The sequence below is a fragment of the Diabrotica virgifera genome, chromosome 1 (assembly GCF_917563875.1).
Source record: "Diabrotica virgifera virgifera chromosome 1, PGI_DIABVI_V3a".
Lineage (NCBI taxonomy): Eukaryota > Metazoa > Arthropoda > Insecta > Coleoptera > Chrysomelidae > Diabrotica > Diabrotica virgifera.
The window spans coordinates 122,210,379-122,235,041 of NC_065443.1; the positions used below are offsets into that span (position 1 = coordinate 122,210,379).

The 24,663-nt window shown below is 32.9% G+C and overlaps 1 protein-coding gene and 1 long non-coding RNA gene across 2 annotated transcripts in view; one reads left to right on the forward strand and one right to left on the reverse strand.

Annotated features, from left to right (window-relative positions):
- LOC114324354 (plexin domain-containing protein 2) overlaps positions 1-24,663 on the reverse strand; it is a 168,759-nt gene that overhangs the window by 86,422 nt on the left and 57,674 nt on the right. The gene's annotated exons all lie outside the window — the stretch shown is intronic.
- Positions 5,991-6,728, forward strand: LOC126880194 (uncharacterized). The gene is made up of 2 exons (XR_007696474.1): positions 5,991-6,104; positions 6,396-6,728. It is a non-coding gene; the product is annotated as an uncharacterized LOC126880194 (long non-coding RNA).

Sequence of the window (24,663 nt, forward strand, 5' to 3'; positions counted from 1 at the left end):
TGTCAAGAAATCAAGAAATCTTGAAATATCTTGGATAATACACTAAAAACTCTGTCTAAAATTTATTTGTGAAAAAGATAATATATTTTAACATAACATAACGTATTTTAATTTATTAAGCACTTTTTTTGCTAAAACGATTTACAAAAATGTAGATTAAAAATATTAAATGTCTAATCCTGTTGAAAATAAAATTGCAGACTAGAGAGAGAGAATTATACTTTATTGAAACTATGTACCAAAAGGTAGATTTTTTTTTAAATAATAAATTTAGTTCATTTTTAAATCGGAATTGATAAGCCATGAATTAAGGCAAATAACACTGCTTATGGAGTCAACGCCTAGCCGAATTCTTGGATTTGTTATTGTCAAAGTTGCTCTTGAAAGTAGCATTTCTGCAGGTACAGATGTTGCTGGCGTTCCGAGAAAATCATTGGCCATTTTTGATAATGACGAGTAGAGATTTTCGTGTTTTCCGTACCAATCAAGTATATTCTCAGCATCTTCTGACCTAGGCTCATTTAAGTATTTTTCAATTTCATACTTCCAAGATTGCAAGTTATAATAATTATCAGCTTTCTTAAATAAGTAAGTACTATCTAAATCAAATTCGTTCTCTTCTTTTTTATGACTAAATGCTGGCTCTAGTATTGGATTATGTAGATCATTCTAGAATTTATTAGGCCGTGTTAGCACGTAACGCAATAAAAAAGGTAGCCTGGGAATCACCGGACCAGGTAGGTAATCAAGAAATTTCAAGATCTTGAAATTTCTTGAATCCAGACAAGATATAAGATGTCAAGAAAACGTCAAGAAAAGATTTTTTTAAATTTCTTGATTTTTTCTCAAGACAAGACAAGAAATGTGTCTCCTAAACGAAATTTTTAAACATCACGACGTGTTCTGAGGGACTAGAATCCTCAAATTATTTTAGTGATAACAACTTTAGCATGGTTCTGATTAATATTCGTTCTATAAGATATAAAACTGATGAATTATTTCTATTTCTAGAGGAATTAGGGTTTCCTCCGATAGTTGCGGTTACTGAGCACTGGCTTGAAGTCAACGAGCCTTTTTTTGTAGAAAAATATTCCACTATTGCTAGGTACGATCGTCAAAGTTCAGCGCATGGAGGTACCCTGATTATTTCTACAAATGATTTTTCTCTGGTAACAAAATATGATTTTCTATTAAGCGAAGCATTCTTTGAGTTTTCCTTAGTTTACAGTAAGAACTTTAATCTTTATATTATTTGCATTTATAGATCACCTGACTCTTCCGTGGAACTATTTTTTCAGAACCTGCTTAATTTGTTAGATGACCTGCCCCATAAAAGCAGAAAAATTTTATGCGGGGACTTTAACATTAATTATGCTGCTGCTTGTGCTACACAAATATCCCTAGTCAACATATTTGAATCGTATGGTCTAACAATGCACATTGATTCTCCTACAAGGATTACAAAAACTTCATCTAGCATAATTGATTATATTGTCTCAGACTTCTCACCCCGTGATGTGTGCGCTACAACTGTTAATGCGGGACTATCTGATCATGAAGCGGTTTATACGAAGTTTAACATCTTTAGCAAGCACTCTTCGAAAACTCGACGTTTAGGCAGGATTTTTTCCGCTCGGAATTTTCGTAAATTCCAAAATTTATGCTTAACCTCTGAGTGGCCCTTTCCTTCTATGAACGTCGATAATAATTTCAGTGACTTTTTGAATAAGCTTGTCTGTATCTTTAATAAAGCATTTCCTTTAATCACAATTAAGCCAAAACATCACAAACCCTGGACTACCAAAGGTGTCCGCATATCAGCCAAAAATATGCGTTCATTACTGTACATCAAGAAATTTACTACCAACGTCTCTGTTACTGAATATATCACCAAGTACAGGGCAATCTATTTAAAACTTATAAAATCAGCTAAAAAATTGTACTATCAAAATCGTCTGAGAAGCTCTAAAAGTGTTGCAAAAGAAACTTGGTCCATAATAAACGATCCTCGTAATAAAACTCACACAGCTCAAACATTTTCCCTTCCAGACCCAGAAAATCTAAATGAATACTTTGTTAATGTGAGTAAAAATATAACATCAACTATTGTGTCACAACAAGATCCCATTTCCTATCTCCCTAATTCAGGAAAGGTCTCGAATTCATTCTTTATAAGACCGGTTGATAAATCTGAACTGATTCAGACAATCAATAATATCAAAAGCAAATCTTCCTGTAGTACCGATGGACTATCCATAAAAATTTTCTCAAATCTCCCAGACAGTGTGTTGGGAGTCCTTATCTCTCTAATTAATGATTCTTTTGAGAAAGGTAAATTTCCAGAGTGCCTAAAGACGGCCATCATTATTCCTCTTCATAAGGGTGGTGAAAAATCAAATGCCTGCAATTATAGACCTATTGCATTACTACCGGTACTCTCCAAAATTATTGAGAGACTCATAAAAGCCCGACTTATGTCCTTTCTCGTTGATAACAATATTTTATCACAAAATCAGTTCGGCTTTTTAAATAATAAATGTACCACAGATGCCATGTTTTCTGTACTACATGAGGTTTATCAAGCATTAAACAATAATCTGCACACTGTCACTGTTTTTTGTGATTATGTCAAAGCTTTTGATTGTGTGAATCACGACATTTTAATAAAAAAACTAGATTTCTACGGAATTCGAGGTATTTCTTCGAACTGGTTTCAATCTTACTTGGATAATAGGAAACAACTGGTTAGAGCAAATGATACAGATTCTAGTCTCAAAAATGTTGTATGTGGGGTACCACAAGGTTCAGTATTGGGTCCTCTACTTTTCCTTATCTTTATTAATGACATCACTACTCAATATCTCAACTCAAATATCGCAACTCTTCATGCTACTATAACTTCTGATCTACTTACAATAAAATCTTGGTCCGATTCAAATTTACTCTCTTTTAACGTAGATAAAACAGCAGCATTGTCCTATAAAGGAGCTCTTCAACCCTTACCTCTTCATAACAGCCAGATCAGTATCGTTGATTCTGTAAAGTTTCTTGGTATTTTTTTAGATAGCAATCTGAAATGGTCCCTTCATATTGATGTGTTAAGCAAGAAACTATCCTCAGCTTGCTTTGCAATAAGATCTGTTTCGAAGGAAATGAATTTAGCCTCTTCCAAAATAACATATTTTTCTTTGTTCGAGTCACATCTTCGATATGGTCTACCTTTTTGGGGTTCTGGTACGGCTGCCCAAACTGATGTTATTTTTAAATTACAAAAAAGAGCAATAAGATATCTGTTTGGCCTCAGAAGAACAACACATTGCAGAAGCTACTTCAAAGATCACAGGATTCTAACACTACCTTCTTTATATATTTTAGAAACTGTTTGCTTAATTCGTAAACATCTACATGTCTTTCCAGCAAGACCTAGACATGACTATTCCACCAGAAATTCTACTTTTGACATCTATTTACCGATCCCGTCCAGTGAGTTAGTAAAGAAATCTATATTATATTCTGCAAAAAAACTTTACAACCATCTCCCTCTACAACTTAAATCTGCAACATCTTTCCCCAAGTTCCGTAAAATGACTAAAGCCTATTTATCTGAAAGACCATATTATTCAACAGCAGAGTTTCTTAACCAATAACTAAGAAAGTACAGTATTCTTATTTATAAGTATAATCTTAATCTATAAGTATAATCTTAATCTATATTTGAGTGTCATATGCAGCAGCTTAACTTAACTTATTAAATTTCTTAAGGTAGAATATGCAATTTGCAAAATTTTTTTTAAATTTTGCAATAGATTGTTACTGATTTTTTTTTGTTTCTCTTCATTATTTTTATTTATATAGACGATTTATATCATTTTAGTAAATTGTATTTGTTATTTGTTATTGTTCTTATTTATGATTCTTGTAAGCTTTGTCTATAAAATTGTTAAATTTTTCATGACAATAAAGCATATTTCTATTCTATTCTATAGAAGTTGTTATCAAGACAAGAATTCTTGTCTTGTCGACCCCTACTGAGAGCAGAAATTCTCTTATACTAAACAAAAAGTTTCTTTTGAATGAGATATTTGGAATTAAAAATCACACTCAATTTCCTCTTTTTTTTTCACCCCTGTAACTTATTAAAAGGATAACAAAACAACAAAATACATGGGACGTTTTCGTAGTCTGACGTTCGAAACCTGTAATCTGTTCCGCAATTGAAACTTCCCCTGTTCCAGTGTTCCAGTTTTCAGCTTGCTATTAATCAACTTTTTTTGGTACGTGGGATCCAGGCCTATTAATTATTGTGTACTGTTTTTATGAGAAATAAACTTAAATATTATTGTTTTGGTTTTGTCTATTTAATATTAGTCCATTATTTCACGGTTTTTGCTCTAAATTTTAAAGAACCGCTTGGATTGACATGAAATTTGGCATACATATAGCTTACATGTCAAAGAAAAAAAGTGATATTGTGCCGATGTGTGCTTTTGCCCTGGGGGTGACTTTCACTCCTTCTTGGGGGTGAAAAAATATATGTCCAAAATAAGTCCGGAAATGGGTAAACTGACTAATTTTAAGTAACTTTTGTTCTATAGAGCTTTTTCGCTAAGTCAACACTTTTCGAGTTATTTGCAAGTGAATATGTTAATTTTTCAACAAAATAACCACATTTTTAGACGGTTTTTCGCAAATAACTCAAAAAGTAAGTATTTTGTCGAAAAAAAACGTTCTTAGCAAAAATATAGCCCATAAAAAAGTAAAAAAATGGTGTACGCGTTAGGTCTCTGGATCTCGCAGGACCAGAGTTATAGCCAATGAAAAATAGATTCATATTCACCAAATTTCAAATAGAATATTTCGATGTGAAATATCCAAAAAATTAAGCACTTTCTGGGGAAAACCTATAATAACTTTTTTAAAGTGTTTAAAAAAAACTTTATTTCTGTTTTTACAAAAAGTTTCTAGCATTAAATTTAAGCAAGTTACGCTCAAAATAAAGTTGGTCCCTTTTGCTTTTGCAAAAAAAAAAATCTGGGAGACCACTCCCTAATTAGCAACTTAAATTAAATTAATCGTTACCGCTCCACAAATTATTTTTCTTATGTTGTGTTTATATGATCTGTAAGTTTCATCGATTCAAAGTGCTTATTTTTGAAAAAATTTGGTTTCAAAGTAAAATTTTTAAAAATTTACATTTTAAAAAATATGCTTTTTTTTTTCAAAATAACTTAAAAATTGTTAGAGATACCAAAAATCTCGAAAAACAAAAAAGTTAGATTAGCTTTTCTGAATATCATGTATTTTTTTGTTTTTGTGTTGGACAAAAATTGATTAAGATTTGGTGTTTCTAAATTTGCATACATTCATGATCATGTGACTCGTTTAACCCCTTTTAACTACAGCCCTTTCAATAATAAGGACTTTGAACCGATGAAACTTACAGATCATATAAACAATATATACAGGAGTCAAGAAATTTATGAAGTCCTAACGATTAAGTTCATTTAAGATACTAATTAGGGGGTGATTTTCTCGACTTTTTTACCAAAACCAAAAGGGACTAACTTTATTTTGAGCGTAGCTTGTTTAATTTTGATGCTAGAAATTTTTTTTATAAAACAAAAATGAAGCTTTTTTTAAACACTTTAAATAAGTTGTAATGAGTGTAACGTTACAAACGTCACATCTTTGATATTTTATTTTTAAATAATTATTTTATCTTATTTTCTTTAATATTTCATTAATAATTATCTTCTTCTAATTGGTTTACCCATTTTCCCCTTTAAAAATCGGTTGGCGCTCTCTTTTATTACCTTCTTTTATTATCTTCTATTTAATATATCTCTTTCATTTAAATCATCATACTGAACATACCTCGTATATTCATACTCTCCAAATATCTGTATTTTCAATACGGAACATGCCGCTACTTCATAGTACTTGGTTGTCATTTTAAATGTCGTTTTCAATGACAGTGTCACTTAGTCACTTCATCGACTTGACCCCCTACTCCCTGACATACACTGGAAGGGAAAAATTAATCCTTAAAAAGGCATGTAATTCGAAAAATAAATCATTTCTATTTCATCAAATCATCTCTTGGGGTAAGGATAACATTATATTGTGATTATATTTCTCCGTCTAACAGTTTTTCTAATTGTTTTTTATCTAACCTAACTTCCAATGTCAGACCATGTGTTCTGATATTTTAGTTTCAAATATAATTATCTTTTAATTTACATGTATGCACGTTTAGTAATCAGAATTTTACCTATTCTCATCTAAATTTCATTTGATTTATTCTTGTCATCTGCTACTCTTTCTGACGATTAGAACGGCAGATGGCACACGTTGGTTTTTCTTCTTGATGATTGATATGTGTCTCTATTTTATAGTTTTTTGGAAAGAAACCACTTTTCTCCCTCCGGGAGTTTCAACAACCCTCAAATCGCCGGCGATACAACAACGAAGACAATGACATCCAGACTGCACAACCACCACCTCTAGCTGCAGGGGCCTTGGGCCGAAGATCCGCCCAGGCCTACGAGAAGTCTACAACAGCAGTACCATACGACATCAAGAAGATACCATCAGCTACCAAAAGCCATAAGTATAATCCAGAATTGTTAGTTTTTGGCAAGAATTTAAATACATTTGTTAATGCAATTTACTAAGTCATTTTATTTATTATATCTTTATGAACAATAAACATGATTAGTTAAAAACTATGTTTTGTTTGCTTCCATTCCAATTTTCATAGTTCATATCTGAGGTTAAGACAAGACGAACACACACCTGAGTGACTGAGCTAAGCTAAGGGTGTAACGATGGCTATCTTGGTTAGTTGGGGTAATATTTTCGAATATTATTTCAATTAGCTGGGTAGTCCATCGCTATTTCGTTACATGAGTTTTCCCCGAAATGTGCTTCATTTTTGGTTATTTCACGTTAAAGTATTTCATTTGGAATTTGACGAATATGAACCTATTTTTTATTAGCTATAACTCTGCTTCTACTAGGTGTAGAGACGTGATGTATACACCATTTTTTTAAATTTTTTACAGGCTATATTTTTGCTAAGAATGTGTTTTCGACAAAATAATTACTATTTGAGTTATTTGCGAAAAACCGTCTAAAAGCGTGGTTATTTTGTTGAAAAAATTAACATATTTACTGCCAAATAACTCGAAAAGTATTGAATTAGTGAAAAAACTCTATAGAACAAAGGTTACTTAAAATTAACCAGTTTATCCATTTCCTGACTTTCTTTGGACGGAAGTTTTTTCACCCCCAAGAGGGGGTGAAAACCACCCCCAGGGCAAAAGCACATATCGGCACAATATCACTTTTTTTCTTTGACTTGTTATCTATGTGTATGCCAAATTTCATGTCAATCCAAGCGGTTCTTTACAATTTAGAGGTTTTTCAATATTTTACCGTTAAAGAACGGACTATATAATAAATAATACTTTAAAATTCACAGTTTGTTTTGTTGAATTTTTCTGCATATTATTGACATAAATAAATGTTTTGGCATATTATTGACAAAGTCGTGCATATTTATGAGCATATACTTTAGATTTGAATGTGTGTATCTGCGACATCTGCGTAAATCTGGTAATGAGGTAGCTAAAAAGTCAGATTTAGAATAACGAGGGGCTATCCTAGTGTAAAAGTACGAAATTCATATACAGTAGAACCCCGATTATCCGTGCTCGTTGGGACCGAAGGGTGGCACGGATAATTGAAAAGCACGGATAATCTGAACATGTATTTCTTATGTATAATACATATGTGCGTATACACATACATAGTACCTACTATAAAAAATAACAGAAATAAATAAATCTTTCATTATGAGTTTCTCTTTCGTCATATAGAGTTTCCGTCAAGTGATTTACGATGACGCTATTTTGATAAAACCTCAAAAACGCAACTTGAGTAATAGAAAATCATAGCACGGATAATCCGCAGCACGGATAATCCGCAGCACGGATAATCCGCAGCACGGATAATCCGCACCCGGATAATCGGGGTTCTACTGTAGTTTTTTTTGGGAATTTCTAAAATAAAAAGTACTGTACCAATTGTTTTGAAATTTTGCATGAGCATTTATTATAAAAAGTAGTAGTATATGCAAAACATAAAAAAAATATTGAAAATTAAACGATTTATGCATGCGCCATCTACTGGCACCGTGAAAATAAATACGTAGCTCCACTGCTGCAGTGATTGGGGCTAAATAGAGATCCTGAAACATAAAATTTTAAAGTGATTACTATCCCATCAACTAGGATTTTTGAAAAATATTAAAATTTGGAAAAATGACGAAGTGTTGAAATTTTTTCAAAAAATAGCTAAAACATTTTCAGTTTCAAAAACCACCAAATTGACATTTTTTATCCGATCAAAAAACGCCTAGTTGATGGTATATAAAATAACTTATATTTCAATAATAACTTTGAAATTTTATGTTTCATGATCTCTATTAGTCCCAATCACTGCAGCAATGGAGCTATGTTTTTATTTTCACGGTGCCAGTAGATGGCGCATGCATAAATCGTTTAATTTTCAATATGTTTTTATGAAGGCCGTTTTACATGTACTTCTTTTTATAATAAATCCTCATGCAAATTTTCAAAACAATCGGTACAACTTTTTATTTTAGAAATTCCCAAAAAAGTATATGAATTTCATACTTTTACACTAGGATGGCCCCTTAAACCATTAATAAGAATAAAGGTCTTTATTTTCTTTTAATATATTATATGTTACGGGCAATAACGTAAATCCGGCCAATAACGTTAATAACCGGTCAATATCGACAATGACCTGTTGAATTAGTCATTGTCGACAATGGCCGGATATTAACCTTATTGTCCATAGAAACTGGACATTGATGATAATTTTAAATTCTTGATAACATATCCATCATTGCCCGTAGCCCAGTAAACGAACGGAAATACGGCGATACCGTGTAATTTTCAGGGGCAACTCAGAATTGCATAAAACTTTGGATTTAAGTTCTACTTACCCTTCAGTTCAAAGTTGAAATTGTGCCGTTGGTTGCTTTTACTTGGGGGGTGACAGTCACCCCTTCTCGGGGGTGAAAAAACATACGTTCTAGATAAGACCGGAAATGGATAAATTGGCTGATTTTAAGCAACTTTTAATTAATATAGTTTTTTATGTAAGTCAATAATTTTCGAGTTATTTGCGATTGAAAATGTTTATTTTTCGACAAAAAAACTACGTTTTCAGACGGTTTTTCGGAAATAACTCAAAAAGTAAATATTTGATCGAAAAAAATATTCCTAGCAAAAATGTAGCTTATAATAAATCGAAACAAATGGTATATCAGTAAAGTCTATCAATCGAGTAAAAACAAAGTTGTAGCTCATGGAAAACATGTTATTTTTCGTATAATTTCAAATCGAATATTTCAAGGTAAAATCACCGAAAAATTAAGCACTTTTCGGGAAAAACCCATTTAAACTTTTTTAAAGTGTTTATAAAAAGCTTTATTTTAATTGTTTATACAAGTTTCTAGCATTAAAAAATAAGCGAGTTACGCTCAAAATAAAGTTGACCCTCTTTTTTTGGTGAAAAAATTGTGAAAATCTCTCTCCCCAAATGAAATTAATTGCTACCGCTTTACAAACAATTTACTTACTTATCTATTTTTTATATGATCTGTCGGTCTCACCGGTTTAAAGTGCTTATTTTTGAAAGGGTTATAGTTGAAAAAGCTTGAATGGGTCACTAATCAGTGTATGAACAGCCATATCTTAACCAATTTTTGTCTTACGGAAAAACAAAATGAAACAAGCATATTTATAATAGCAAAACCTACATTTTTTGACTCGTTAAGATTTTTCTTATCACTAATACTTTTTAAGTTATTTTGAAAAAAGGAAATTTTTCAAAAAATTTTTTTTTACTATAAAACCAAATTTTTTCAAAAATAAGCACTTCAAACCAATAAAACTTACAGATCATATAAACAATTCACATAGAGTTAAAATAAATGGTAAAGCGGTAACGATTAATTTTATTTAGGGTGCTAAATAGAGGCAGGTTTTCACGATTTTTTTACCAAAAAAATGGGCCAACTTTTTTTTCAGTGTGACTCGTTTATTTTGGATGCTAGAAACTTTTCTAAAAAACAAATATAAAGTTTTTTTAGATACTTTAAAAATGTTAATAAGCTTTTCCCGAAAAGTGCTTGATTTTTCAGTGATTTCGCGTTGAATTATTCGATTTGGAATTAGACGAATAAGAACGAATTTTTCATGAGCTACAACTTTGCTTTTACTCAATGTATAGACCAGGGGTGGCCAAACTGTGGCTCGCGAGCCACATGTGGCTCTTTGAAGGATTATTTGTGGCTCCCAATAAATGTACCTGAATTACTACTTTTAATTTTTGTGTTTTAAAATGTCTTGAATTACTGAAAACAAATATTATTAAAGACTAATAAGTGTAACAGCAGGATTTATACAAGGAGGCCCCTTTATTCAATTTGGCCTTAGAATATGTAATAAGTGAAATATCATCTGAGTTGATAGGGCGATTTGCGAATCGAGGAGCAAAACTATTGTTGGCCTTTGCTGATGATCTAGGTGTAGTCCCTCATTCTACAAGAGACGTGAGACAGGTGTTTTGACAATTCGAGGAAGAAACAAGTAGTCTGGGCCTTCGGCAAAAGAGTTAGGCAGAACATAACTATTAATGTCCACAACTTTTACTCCCTATTTCCATTATACTCCCTATCATCATTATTAAGATCTATGTTGCTAAAAAGATAATCTAAAAAGCTGTACATGCCAATTATTCGCTCAATTTTTATATATGAAAGTGAAACATGGAATCTGCATTAGCGGAAAATAGATAGGTAAGTTGCTGGTATTTGAAATGAAAGTTCTTAAAATGATATTTGGCCCTTAAAGAGATGAATTGACAGGAGAATGGAGAAGGCGACGTAATGCTAAATTGGTGACTGTATGGTACTGAAAACATCGTCAGACATAAAAGCTAAGATAAGATGGGCAGGTCATGTGGTAAGATCAGTGAAACACAGAGTATTAAAGACAACGTTTTTTTGAGAGATGGTGAAAGATCAGTAAGCCGTCCCAGAAAAAGATGGAAGGATGATGAAAAATCGAAGTATTCTGAATTAGTAAAGACTACTTGTAGATTTATTGGCATATATTTGAAACAACGATTTGAACCAATTTATTTCACTTTAAAATTCGTGTAGTAAGTTTTAACCAAATAGTAAGAGAAAATTTAATACCTTTTTTACACTTCTTTTTAAATAATTGTTTAACTGTGGCTCGCGAAAAATTTCAAATTTTGAAAAATGGCTCGGACTATCAAGGAGTTTGGCCACCCCTGGTATAGACTTTACTGATACACCATTATTTTCGATTTTTTATAAGCTACACTTTTGCTGAGAATAATTTTTTCCATAAAATATTTACTTTTTGAGTTATTTGCGAAAAACAGTCTGAAAACGTAGTTTTTTTGTCGAAAAATCAACATTTTCAATCACGAATAACTCGAAAAGTATTGACTTACGTAAAAAACTTTATAGAACGAAAGTTGCTTATAATCTGTCAATTTATTCATTTCCGGGCTTATTTTAAACAAGCGTTTTTCACCCCCCGATTAGGGGTGACTGTCACCCCCCAAGTAAAAGCAACCAACGGCACAATTTCAACTATGAAGTGGAGGGTAAGTAGAGCCTAAATCCAAATTTTCATGCAATTCGGAGTTGCCCCTGAAAATTACACTCCAAAACGGTCATTTATTGGGCTACCGGTCAATGTTGAAACTTAGACTAAAAGATAGGTTATGTTTATTATTTGCTTCATTTCTGTGCTCGTGCTGAAATTACTCGTAGTAAATTCTCGAGTAACTGCAAAAATCCCCGATTGGGCTCCCCTACCATTATATTTTTGTGTTGCCGGGAAGCGAAAAAGGTAGTTCCCGAAATGTTCCCAAACTGTGGCTTATTCCACATAAAATAGTAAATTGCATAAGATGACACAAGAAAATAGTTTCAGAACAATACCAAAATAAGATGTAGTAGAAGTGCAGGACAGAGACATGATTATCTACAATTACTAAACGTTCGTAAGTTTACTCTGGATCGTCAAAATAAAATATTTTAACGAACAATAACCGCGCCACGAACGCGCGGCGCTCACACGGCGCGGAGTTCGCGACGCGGATATCTATCTCCGCCTTAACGTCAATGGCCAATTTACATCATTGTCCGTAACATAATATACATGAAATAAATATGCATAAGCTAGTAATATAAAATATAAGAGAAGGACTTTAAGAATTGAAGCCCAATAGGAAAGAAAAAGAGAGGCAGACCCCGAAGATCAGAGAAGGATGAAGTGGACAACACCATGGAGAGACGAGATCTTAGAGATGGATAATGACAGAATAAAAAACACTGGAGAAATTGGTTAAAAGAAAGGAGGTGACAGCCGTAAAAATTCTTGTGTATGATAATATTATAATATTAACTATCAGAACCTTCTGCGTCGTGTGTGTTTCCTTTCCTGTTTACTGATTAATGTACTCATTTATGTCTTATCTGGTCTAGGTATTCCATAAGTAAAAATGAGGTACCCCAAGGGAGCTCGAATAAATCCATAGACACTTATTTATATATTACATCATAAGTCAAAAATAAAATATGTTTGTTTAGGAGATTACCCACATTTATTTAGTAAACATATTTATCAATAAATATTGTTTATCCCATCATATATTACTGTCAATAATAGTTTAATACTGAGCGTCGGATAGGCGCGGGACGCCAAATTTTGAGGGGCACCATATAAAATAAAATATTTTTTACATTCATTACTTATAATTTTAGATTTTATAAATTAAAATTGATTCATCATTATTCATGTTACAGTGATTTAATAATTGTAATATTATTTATAAGAAAGCTAAGTCAAAATTCGTAATAATTAGAGACCGGAATACAAAATGCATTTTATTTTGCATATCTGGCATATTTTGCGTAATTTTCATATTTTTATAAGAAATTTTACAAGAAACAACAAAAAATTGAAAAATTATTGGCGATAATTCGATTTATTTTATAGTTAACGAAAGTATTGATTAACGGTGTCTGTAGGGGTTTTACACGAAGATTTAAATAATAAATGTTAACTTATTACGTCAAAGCAACACATTTAATTTGTAGTAAATTTGTATAGTCTTGTTACCCCAGGAATTTTTGAAACCTATCAGGTGTTGTAAAGGACGATGCCAGGAATAACTTATACTAAAATGTGACCAAAAATATTGTGAGCTTTTTTTTTCATTGCGATTTTCATTTGTTAAATTTGCAATTTTTAAAGATTTTTAATTTTGCAGCTTAGGATATTGATTCTAGAGAAAAACTTTTTAATAGAAAGTTGTAGTAAATTAAAAAACCTACAATTTGAGCTATGTTTAATTTCGTTTATTGGTTATTGCAAAACAGCCTGCGAAAGTTCCAAAATGGCCGTTTTTTACAATTGCGTTATTTATTGTACAAATAATTTTTTTTATTTTTTAAAGCTTTAAAATGAAGTTGTTTCAATTCCAAACATAAAAAACATTGTAAGGCCGGATTAACGAATTTGTTGCTTAGATGTTATAAATTGTTTATCCCAAGAGGTCAAATGTCGAAGGCTATAACTTTTTGAAAAAAAAAATTGTAGAGAGTTGGTGAAACATCCAATCTCCTTCTAAAGAGTTATGTTTTCATATTCTGATGTAAATAAATGCGTAAACCATTTTTAAACCTCTAATTTTTGGGTTTGAAAATAAGGGGGCAAATTTCGTTATAAACATTTAGAGCTGAAGCGGCCCTGTACTTCCTATGAGTTTTTAACTTACAGATTATTGTTGTTGAAGACGAAACGAAGATTTATAAAAAAATAAAAAATCTCTACGACCAACTGAAGCCGAGCTAAATGTTGGGTTTGAAAATAAGGGGGCAAATTTCGTTATAAACATTTAGAGCTGAAGCGGCCCTGTACATCCTATGAGTTTCTTACTTACAGATTATTGTTGCTGAAGACGAAACGAAGATTTATAAAAAAGTAAAAATTTTCTACAACGAACTGAAGCCGAGATAATTATTTCTTTTTTCTTAAATCGTAGTGCCTTTATTTATAATAATTAAGAAATTATTTGACAGTCATTGACTAAAGAAAGACTTATATTATCTTAAAATAAAGATTATTATAAAATATAGTTACATTTAATTATTAAAAATTATTTTTAAAATTGGCTCGCTTCAAATCCGCGCGCTAGGAAAATTTTTACGTAACTTGTATTAAATTTTGACCGAAAACAAATTAATAATATTACCATTATAATACACAGTCTATTAACCACTGTATTGGTTTTTCTTGATAAACTTTTATATGTCAAATCTCATTTCTGAAGAAATAATACATATTACAAAAATGATATATTCTATATGAAATATATAACTATATTTTTAATTTTTTCATTGTTATATAAATATAATAATAATAATGTTACTTCTTATTATACAATATAAAACTTTTTCTTCTTGTAGTGACTATCCGTTTTGGATGTTGGCGACCATCATGGCAATTTGGCAAACCCCATTTGGAAACAGAACCAGGAAGGCGAAGGATTAGCTTGCTAGAAAATTTACGTACGTCGTTCAACACAACAACTACAAATCTCTTTAGAGCAGCAGTACCGATTTAGTGTGCAAGTACAGATTGCCATGATGGTCGCCAACATCCAAAACGGATAGTCACTACAAGAAGAAAAAGTTTTATATTGTATAATAAGAAGTAACATTATTATTATTATATTTATATAACAATGAAAAAATTAAAAATATAGTTACAGTCGGAAAAATGAAAGAATACCCATGAACGATCCTATAAAACACGCTGTATTTTCCTGTCACCGTGTCACAAAAAAAATTGTCCAGTGCAAGTACATGTAACAATAATTATTACATGTACTTGTGCTGCCCAATTTTTTGTGTGACACGGTGACAGCAAAATACCTCGTGTTTTATATGTTCGTTCATGGGTATTCTTTCATTTTTCCTACTGTATATATTTCATATATGTATCATTTTTGTAATATTATTTCTTCGGAAATGAGATTTCACATATAAAAGTTTATCAAGAAAAACAAATACAGTGGTAAATAGACTGTATATTATAATGGTAATATTATTAAATTGTGTTCGGTCAAAATTTAATACAAGTTACGTAAAAATTTTCCGAGCGCGCGGATTTGAAGCGAGCCGGGCGATTTCCAAAATTTGGCCGCTCGCAAAAGCACCGGTTTTAAAAATAATTTTTAATAATTAAATGTAACTATATTTTAAAATAATTTTTATTTTAAGGTAATATAAGTCTTTATTTAGTCAATGACTGTAAAATAATTTCTTAATTGTTATAAATAAAGACACTACGATTTAAGAAAAAAGAAATAATTATTATCTCGGCTTCAGTTGGTTGTAGAAAATTTTTATTTTTTTATAAATCTTCGTTTCGTCTTCAGCAACAATAATCTGTAAATTAGAAACTCATAGGATGTACAGGGCCGCTTCAGCTTTAAATGTTTATAACGAAATTTGCCCCCTTATTTTCAAACCCAACATTTAGCTCGGCTTCAGTTGGTCGTAGAAATTTTTTATTTTTTTATAAATCTTCGTTTCATCTGCAGCAACAATAATCTGTAAGTTAAAAACTCATAGGATGTACAGGGCCGCTTCAGCTCTAAATGTTTATAACGAAATTTGCCCCCTTATTTTCAAACCCAAAAATTAGAGTTTTAAAAATATTTTACGCATTTATTTACATCAGAATATAAAAATATAACTCTTTAGAAGGAGATTGGATGTTTCACCAACTCTCTACGATTTTTTTTTTCAAAAAGTTATAGCCTTCGACATTTGACCTCTTGGGATAAACAATTTATAATATCTAAGCAACAAATTCGTTAATCGGGCCTTACAATTTTTTTTATGTTTGGAATTGAAAGATCTTCATTTTAAAGCTTTAAAAAATAAAAAAATTTATTTGTACAATAAATAACGCAATTGTAAAAACGGCCATTTTGGACCTTTCGCAGGCTGTTTTGCAATAACCAATAAACGAAATTAAACTTACCATAGCTCAAATTGTAGGTTTTTAATTTACTACAACTTTCTATTAAAAAGTTTTTCTCTAGAATCAATATCCTAAGCTGCAAAATTAAAAATCTTTAAAAATTGCAAATTTGACAAATGAAAATCGCAATAAAAAAAAAGCTCATAATATTTTTGGTCACATTTTAGTATAAGTTATTCCTGGCATCGTCCTTTACAACACCTGATAGGTTTCAAAAATTCCTTAATTATATCCTGAAATCGACCTATTTTTCACCCACAGCCTGGAGTATGTTTCTTGTTTGAAAGGTAGCCTAATTTTGTTGTGCAAGTTCCCTATTGTACAAACATTTTATTCACTCAATAATAATTGGTCTAGCTTGTCGTCGCTCAATACATGCATTTACTTTTTATCACGCCCTTATATTCCCTTGAATACGATTATCTCCATAGACCAAGACTTCTACATTCACCATCGTCACGAACCTTTTTCCTATTACGATGATTAATGGACGTCTAGGTGAATGGAGAAGGAAGTCACTTCATCGTAATTCCGACGCTTTGGCTATAGCGAGACGAGTGCGATTCAAACGACTTCCGGTTGTTGATATGTGTACATACATAGGTAGGTCCTATCATTCAATTTAATGTTTACACCTCGGTCGTTAAGTATTGCTTGCATAATTGATGATTATCAAACCAGTGCAGAGCCGAACCGACGAAGACCTTACGAAATTTATGCATTCGGAGAAATAATATGTGGTTCCATAACTACGACGACGCTTAATCTACCGTTGGATTTAAATACGAAGTTCAACTTCGACTTTATCCCTTATGCCATTTTCTGTACTGAAAATGTCATACGAGATAAACAAAAAGAAAAGGAACGGGAACCCCCGTGAAGATAGGTAAAATGCCCTCACTCACAGAATTGAATTTTTTTTTATTTTTTACGTTTTATGTGATTACGCGCAATTTTACCCATCTACCTCCACTTCCCCTTCACACACCATCAAAAACGTCGTTTTTTTATTTTTTTTGTAGGTGGGAAATAAAATTTAAAAATTTCAAAAAATTTACATGCATTGTTGAGGCTTTTACAACACATACAAAACAAAAAATTTTTATTTTATTTAATTTGGAAAAAAAAGTATAACTTTTATGTGTATATTACCAAAAACTATATGACTAATTTTTTCAATTATTCCGTAAGGTGAGACCTTAAAAAAATCGAAAAACAGCTTTTTTCGGAGATTTTTTGGGAATTTTTTTCCATTTTCTCTGGACTATGATGTAATGTATGTAATGACTATGATGTAATGAGTCTGCCATTATACTCCTGAAGACAACATCTAAAAATATAAACAATGCATACTAAAAGGTTCTGCGTACGAGTAAAGTGGCCAACAAGGTTAAAGAAAAACAACCTTATTTGGAAAAGAAAATGCTTTTCAACAGGAAAATGCAAACAAGTTTGTACACTCCACTAAATTTGTACTTTTAGAAAATGGCACTAAACAACACTTATGGTGTTTTCTTTTATTTTCCATAGTAAACCGTCTTTCCTTTCCTTCAAAAACTGTATCAAACTCCAATCTCAACAAACTGGTATATATTATTACAATGACATACGATAAATAAATGTCATTAGAATATAAATATTTTTCCCTTATTCCGCGACGATGAGCTGGCCAAATACCCAAGTAGGTGGAGGACAATAAACTAAAGAAAAGGGAAAGAATAGACCTAAATACAACCATAAAGTTAAACTATGTGACGTCACGGGTCGTTTGAACTATTTTAAAATACAGAAGACTTTAAACTTGTACTTTTAAGTTATTATGAGTTTTTGAAGCGTGAAATTTTGGAAATCTCATTTTTTTAAACAAAACTGAACAATATTATGTAATAAAAAGAATGTGCAAGTTCCCTATAACGAAACGCCCTTCTCCCGATAATTTTCTGTATTAGAAAAGTAGTTCGACTTGACATGAATAGCTGAATAAAAAAGTCTCCTGAGGGAGGTAATAAAATTTTTTAAGTGTGTGCCCAAGATCTATAGTGTTTAACAGTGAGCCCAGGTTTTTTTTAATGTAATATTTACAATCTGTCCTTAACTAAGAACAATAGGTAAATTCTTTGACAAAAATTGAAAATTTGACCTGTAGAGGGAGATCCAGTGATCACCCTCTTTACATAAATTAAACTAAAAAAACAAGTTAAAAGTTTAGTTATCACAGATTATTCGGATCTTCTTGCTAGGTCCACTACTTTGAATCTCTTCAGGCGTCGTACATCATTGTGGTCAACAGTGAGGTTGCAGGCTAACTCGTTTGGATGAGATTCTAGTCTCTTGGAATATTTTTTGTAATATTCTGTTATTACTGTTTTTATGGATGGCACATTGAGGCGATGAGCCCAGATGATTCAATAAAATTGTGTTTGAACTAGGAAAGTTTTGGGGTAGTTCTGATTTCTTTCATTATATATGGATTTTTGGCTACTGAATCCGACTATGAGGTTTGCGGACAAAATTTCTTGCCGGAACATTGAAAAAATCGCGAAAAAAGCGAAAAATTTCAACTTTTTCCCGCTTTTTTGCGCAAATCTCGAAAACTATTAACTTTTAGTAAATGGTCTGTTAACAGAAATTAAAGTACTTAAAATTATCTACAAATATCACTATTAACTTTTTTTTTTCAGACGAACCGTTCGGTCTAAAGTGCAAGTTGAAAATTGCCAATTTTTAACGGTCTCGGCAAAACCCACTTTTTACATTCCAAAACTTTATTTTTTATTAGAACGCTGTCATTTGCTAATGTTCTCCTAGTTTTCTGTACAAATAATAAATGTTAGTTCATAGGTATGGTATGTCTCTTGTCACAGCTTCCATGAGTCCATTCAGTCCTAAGAGGCCGGGAATGTCTCTGCTTTTCCCTTAGAGCCACAGAAGATCAGGCACAGATGGAGTCACAGTTTCAGTTGGTGTGAACATTTCCGTCGGATCTGTTATCTTGATTTCTGATAAACTTTGAGGTTTTGTCCTTTTAAAATGAATTAGTTGAACAGCTACCTGACTTCCATAAACCTCAGGCGCGGGTTCTTTTTTATAAGAGGAATGGATTTATAAGAGGAAGAAATGCCACATATGACGTGAAAAGTGTGGTATTCGTCGATTGTATGTACGTTAAAATCAGCGTTATCGTACACCTGCTGTGTAAAACACGGCAGGTAAATTTTCTGCGGATCGCCTGCGAATGCTGACACTTCCAGGAAAACAGCTTCTGTATGGGATGAACAAAACCCCAAAGGGGAAACTACATCAACCTATTTTCTTGAGCCGTACTTTTTGTAGAGAAAACGGCCAACCCTGCAAGGAATGGTAAGACCAACTATCTGGGCCTTACTGCCGCTACAAGACTTTGAGCAAGCGCGTTGCTTATCTGGAAGTGTCAGCAATAGCAGACGATCCGCAGAAAATTGACCAGCCGTGCTTTACACAACAGGTGTACGAAAACGCTGATTTTAACCCTTTCTATGCCAGGCCTTAATTTGCATGTTGGTCCCTCAATCCCAAAGGTTTTTTCATGCTTAGAGTCCCATTGCCTTATATACGTCGCATATACATAAACAAATAAATGACCAAAACATGTTTTTGAATGAGTTTTTTTAACCAACTTAAACGTTTTCCTTTCAAAAGTACTCATCAGAGAGCAAAATCAACTTGAAAAAATGTAACTAACTTAAAAAAAAATAATGTAATGTAAATTAGCATTAAAAGTTTTCTTTTGTGTGGTACTCCTCAAAACATGACACTACGCAAAGGCCGACTCCGCATCTTGCACCATGTATCTCGATTCGCTTCTTTTTTCTGGTCTTTTCTGTTGCTACAAACGCTTCACCTTCTAGCAGCTACCTATAAGCGTTGCCACCAGTGCTACAATATAGCATATATCTAAAATATGTGAACAAATATATACGGCAATGACCCGTCTGTCCGCATGGCAGACGTCAACCTCCGCATGACCTGTCTTAGGTGCCAACATTTTGAGGCTTTGGGAACAATAATCTAACATTTTCGGACATATTTCTACGGCACTGGGACACCAATGAGTCTAAAATTTTATAAGCAACACATATTTTCGACTTTAGTAAATTGAGACCATAACACCTTGAACGTATATATACGGCGGCTGGGAATACAGACCCACTTTTTCAAAAACATATATATGCAGCGTTGGGACAGAAAGGGTTAACGTACATACAATCGACGGATACCACACTTTTTACGTCATGGGTGGCATTTCTTGTATTGCACCAAAACATGCAATAGCTCCTAACCAATCCATTCCTCGGCTAAAAACTAAACCCGCACCTGAGGTTTATGGAAGTCAGAGAGCTGTTCAACTAATACATTTTGAAAGGACAAAACCTCAAGGTTTATCAGAAATCAAGATCCGAAGGAAATGTTCACACCAACTGAAACTGTGACTACATCTGTGCCTGATCTTCTGTGGCTCTAAGGGAAAAGCAGAGACATTCTCGGTATTTTAGGATGGAATGGATTCATGGAAGCTGTGAGAAGAGACATACCATATTCATATATTATGAACTAACATTTAATATTTGTACAGAAAAATAGGAGAAATTTATCAAATGACAGCATTCTAATAAAAAGTAAAGTTTTGGAATGTAAAAAGTGGGTTTTGCCGAGACCGTTAAAAATTGGCAATTTTCAACTTGCACTTTAGACCGAACGGTTCGTCTGAACTAAAAAGTAAATAGTGGTATTTGTAGATAATTTTAAGTACTTTAATTTCTGTTAACATACCATTTACTAAAAGTTAATAGTTTTCGAGATTTGAGTAAAAAAGCGGAAAAAAGCTGAAATTTTTCGATTTTTTCAATGTTCCGGCAAGAAATTTTGTCCGCAAACCTCATATTCGGATTCAGCAGCCCAAAATCGATATATAATGAAAGAAATCAGAACTACCCCAAAACTTTCCCACTAGGGAGCTTGTAGAGTACAAATTAACTGAATCAAGATGCAATTCTGCTCTCACATGAAATTGATCGATTTCTCCTACACCTATTGTTCACTCCCTTGAACTGGCCCCAAGCGATTATTACATAAATACATTTTTGATTATACACTTGCTTGCACATTTCGTAAGATAACGTTTAACCACTTGTTAAAAATGCACAAAAGCATCAAAATTAGTCCAACAAAACAAATTATTTTTGGTAATTATTACGTTATACCATACTTTCGTCGTCTACATATATTAAGGTTGGCCGAATTTCAAGAAAAAATACGTAACAATGACAGAGCGGTCATGAAACTCATAAAACAACATAAAATTCACATAACAGACATCTTTTTATTCTGCCACCAAGATAATGGTTAACTGTTCAATGTAAATGGGCACAAAGAACCCCAATACTACTCTGAACAATGAATGGATAAAGTGAGATGTCTTATTGTGAATGGATGTGAATAAAGGAAAATACTGATACGATGCGATGTGTCGAATATATTAGACTAAGAGCCGCTATAGGTGAAAATTCTTAATAATTTTAGGCACGACGGGACCCTATAACTTAAATAGTAGAACCTAAAAGAAAACGTTTGAACACTATGCCGTCACTTTTCAGTGGCACATCCGTCTACAGTGGCGCATCAAACTTTCCAATTATGGACGAGATACATAAATTAAAAAATACCCTCCCTAATTACCAGAATTTAATTTTTTTCATTTTTTTAAGTTTTATGTGATTAAGACATAAGATTCATCGTAATTTTAACCCACCACCCCCTTTTTCCTGCCCCCACCATCAAAAACTTTATTTTTCGATTTTATTTTTTTTTGGTGGGATGCAATCAATTTTAAAATTTCAAAAAAATTACACGCATAGTTAAGGGTTTTATAAAACACGTCTATTTTTTATAGACCTGTAGGTTGAGTGTACATAACCTCAAAAAAATTTAAAATTTTTTTTTTTTTGAAAAAAAGTATATAACTTCTTTTTGGGGATAGCTGCAGATCTAATTTTTTCTTAGTCTTGTGTATTTTATCAAACACTATATTTCTAATTTTTTTCAGATTTTTCTGTAACGTTGGTCAGCTTCAAAAATCCAAAAAACTGTTTTTTAAGGGGGTTTTGGGGGGTTTGAACGTGTTTTTCTGATTTTTAAATATTCTAAAGGACTCAGTTACTTCAAGTTACATATAACCTATAAAAACAAAATTGATTTGATATATTATGAAGTCTATAAAATAGGGAAAATCCCCCAAAACCCCCTAAAAAACAGTTTTTCGGATTTTTGAAGGTGGGGAGACTTACGGAAAAATCTGAAACTTTTTTAAAATATAGTGTTTGATAAAACACACAAGATTAAGAAAAAATTAGACCGGCAGCTATTCCTCAAAAAAAGTTATAAGCTTTTTTGAAAAAAAAAATTTCTTTTAATTTTTTGAGGTTCTGTACACTCTACCTATGGGTCTATAAAAAATAGGCATGTTTTATAAAAGCCTCAACTATGCGTGTGAATTTTTTGAAATTTTAAAATTGATTGCATCCCACCAAAAAAAAATAAAAACGAAAAATTAAGTTTTTGATGGTGGGGGCAGGGGGAAGGGGGTGGTGGGTTAAAATCACGATGAATCCTATGTGTTAATCACATAGAACTTAAAAAAATAAAAAAAATTTAATTCTGTTAGTAAGTTCTGTTAACTTTTAATTTATTTATCCCGTCCATAAGTGGAAAGTTTGATGCGCCACTGTCGACGCATGTGCCACTGAAAAGTGACGGCACAGTGTTCAAACGTTTTCTTTTAGGTTCTACTATTTAAGTTATAGGGTCCCGTAAAATGATTAAGAAATTTCACCTATAGCGGCTCTTAGTCTATATTAATGACAATATCGGGCTTTCTTTAAATGGTACTCTAGTACTACGTAAATTATTAATAACAGTACCATTGGTTACAGAACAAAAATTTTTTATTTTGCAACCAATGTAATAAAAGACTAAATAGCAGTTTTTAAAAAGGTCTCTCTCTGGTTCGAAATAAATATCCGATATTTGTAAAAAATTAATATTTTTAATAAAAATTCAATGTTAAAAACAAAAAAAAATATATTCCAAAAAATAATAACAAAAAGAAGCAGAAACATAAATCTGCTGGGTAAAATTTAAATCAAATATCTATCTTATACTAAGAAAGTTTTTGGCGAAAGAAAATTAAATAAAAATGAATTGTTCCCAAGGCGAAACACTCCATGGTTCTGAAGAAGACTTCAGAAGTGAAGCAAGGGTGTAAGGAAAAGCAAAAAATTACAATTACACGAGAATAATACTCGGTGTTGTAAAAAGGGAACTTTTTAGATGAACTAGAACTTTAGAGAAATATTCGTGCAGAAAAAGAAGGCATTGGAACGACCTGTGTGAAAAGCTGAATGAGGACATCAGGGATACAGGAACGTCAAAGCTGAGGAAAAATATCACCCCATCTGTCTCGTTCGTGGATCGGAAAGCTATATGAAAGGATACCGAGAGAACGCATCTATGACATGATTGAGAGATCAGATGCTTATCTCTGAGACAATTTGGTTTTTGCAAAGGGTTCATGTAATCGTGAGTGTATTCGAGGCACTACATATTGTTCGATGTTGGGAATGCATTCAAAACGCTGCAGTGGAACCAGGTAATGAATGCAATGGAGGAGAGGGAATGTCCTGGTTACCTGATGAATGTGGTGGCGGAATGTCAGCCCGAGAGAAGGATTATGGTGAAGAAGGGGACGATCGTCGACAAGACGGCCGGGGTTCCCCACGGATCTGTCTTTTGACCCTACGCCGACACTAAGGAACCTGGCATATAACGGTGGTCATAACTGCGAATACGGAGAAGCCATCAATCTGAAAAGGAAAAGAACAAGACAAAGAGTAAGACTGCAATGTACGGGGGCGTAACACCCAAGAATCACGTAAAGTACCTGGGAATGGCGTTGCACCGGAATAGAAAGTGAGAGGTGCATGTGTGAGAAGTGGTTCCGAAAGCTACGAATAGTGCAGCTGCGCTGGGGAGAGTAAAAGCCGATGTCAGATACGTTTTGACCGGATGCGTTTCCGCCGCATCCGGTCAAAACGCATAGTGTGACAGATCGGCCCGGTTGCGTTGGAAACGGATGCGGTGGAAACGCTCCGGTTCAATGGGATGATGACAACTCACGTCTTAAGGCCGATGCCACATTATGCGTTTTGACCGAATGCGGTGAAAACGCATCCGTTTCCAACGCAACCGGATCGACCTGTCACACTATGCGTTTTGTCTGGTGAAGTTTGTAAGCGCGTACCGATGACTCAAAACGCATCCGTTTCCAACGCAACCGGACCGATCTGTCACACTATGCGTTTTCACCGGATGCGGCGGAAACGCATCCGGTCAAAACGCATAATGTGGCATCAGCCTAAATGAGGCTTGTTACACT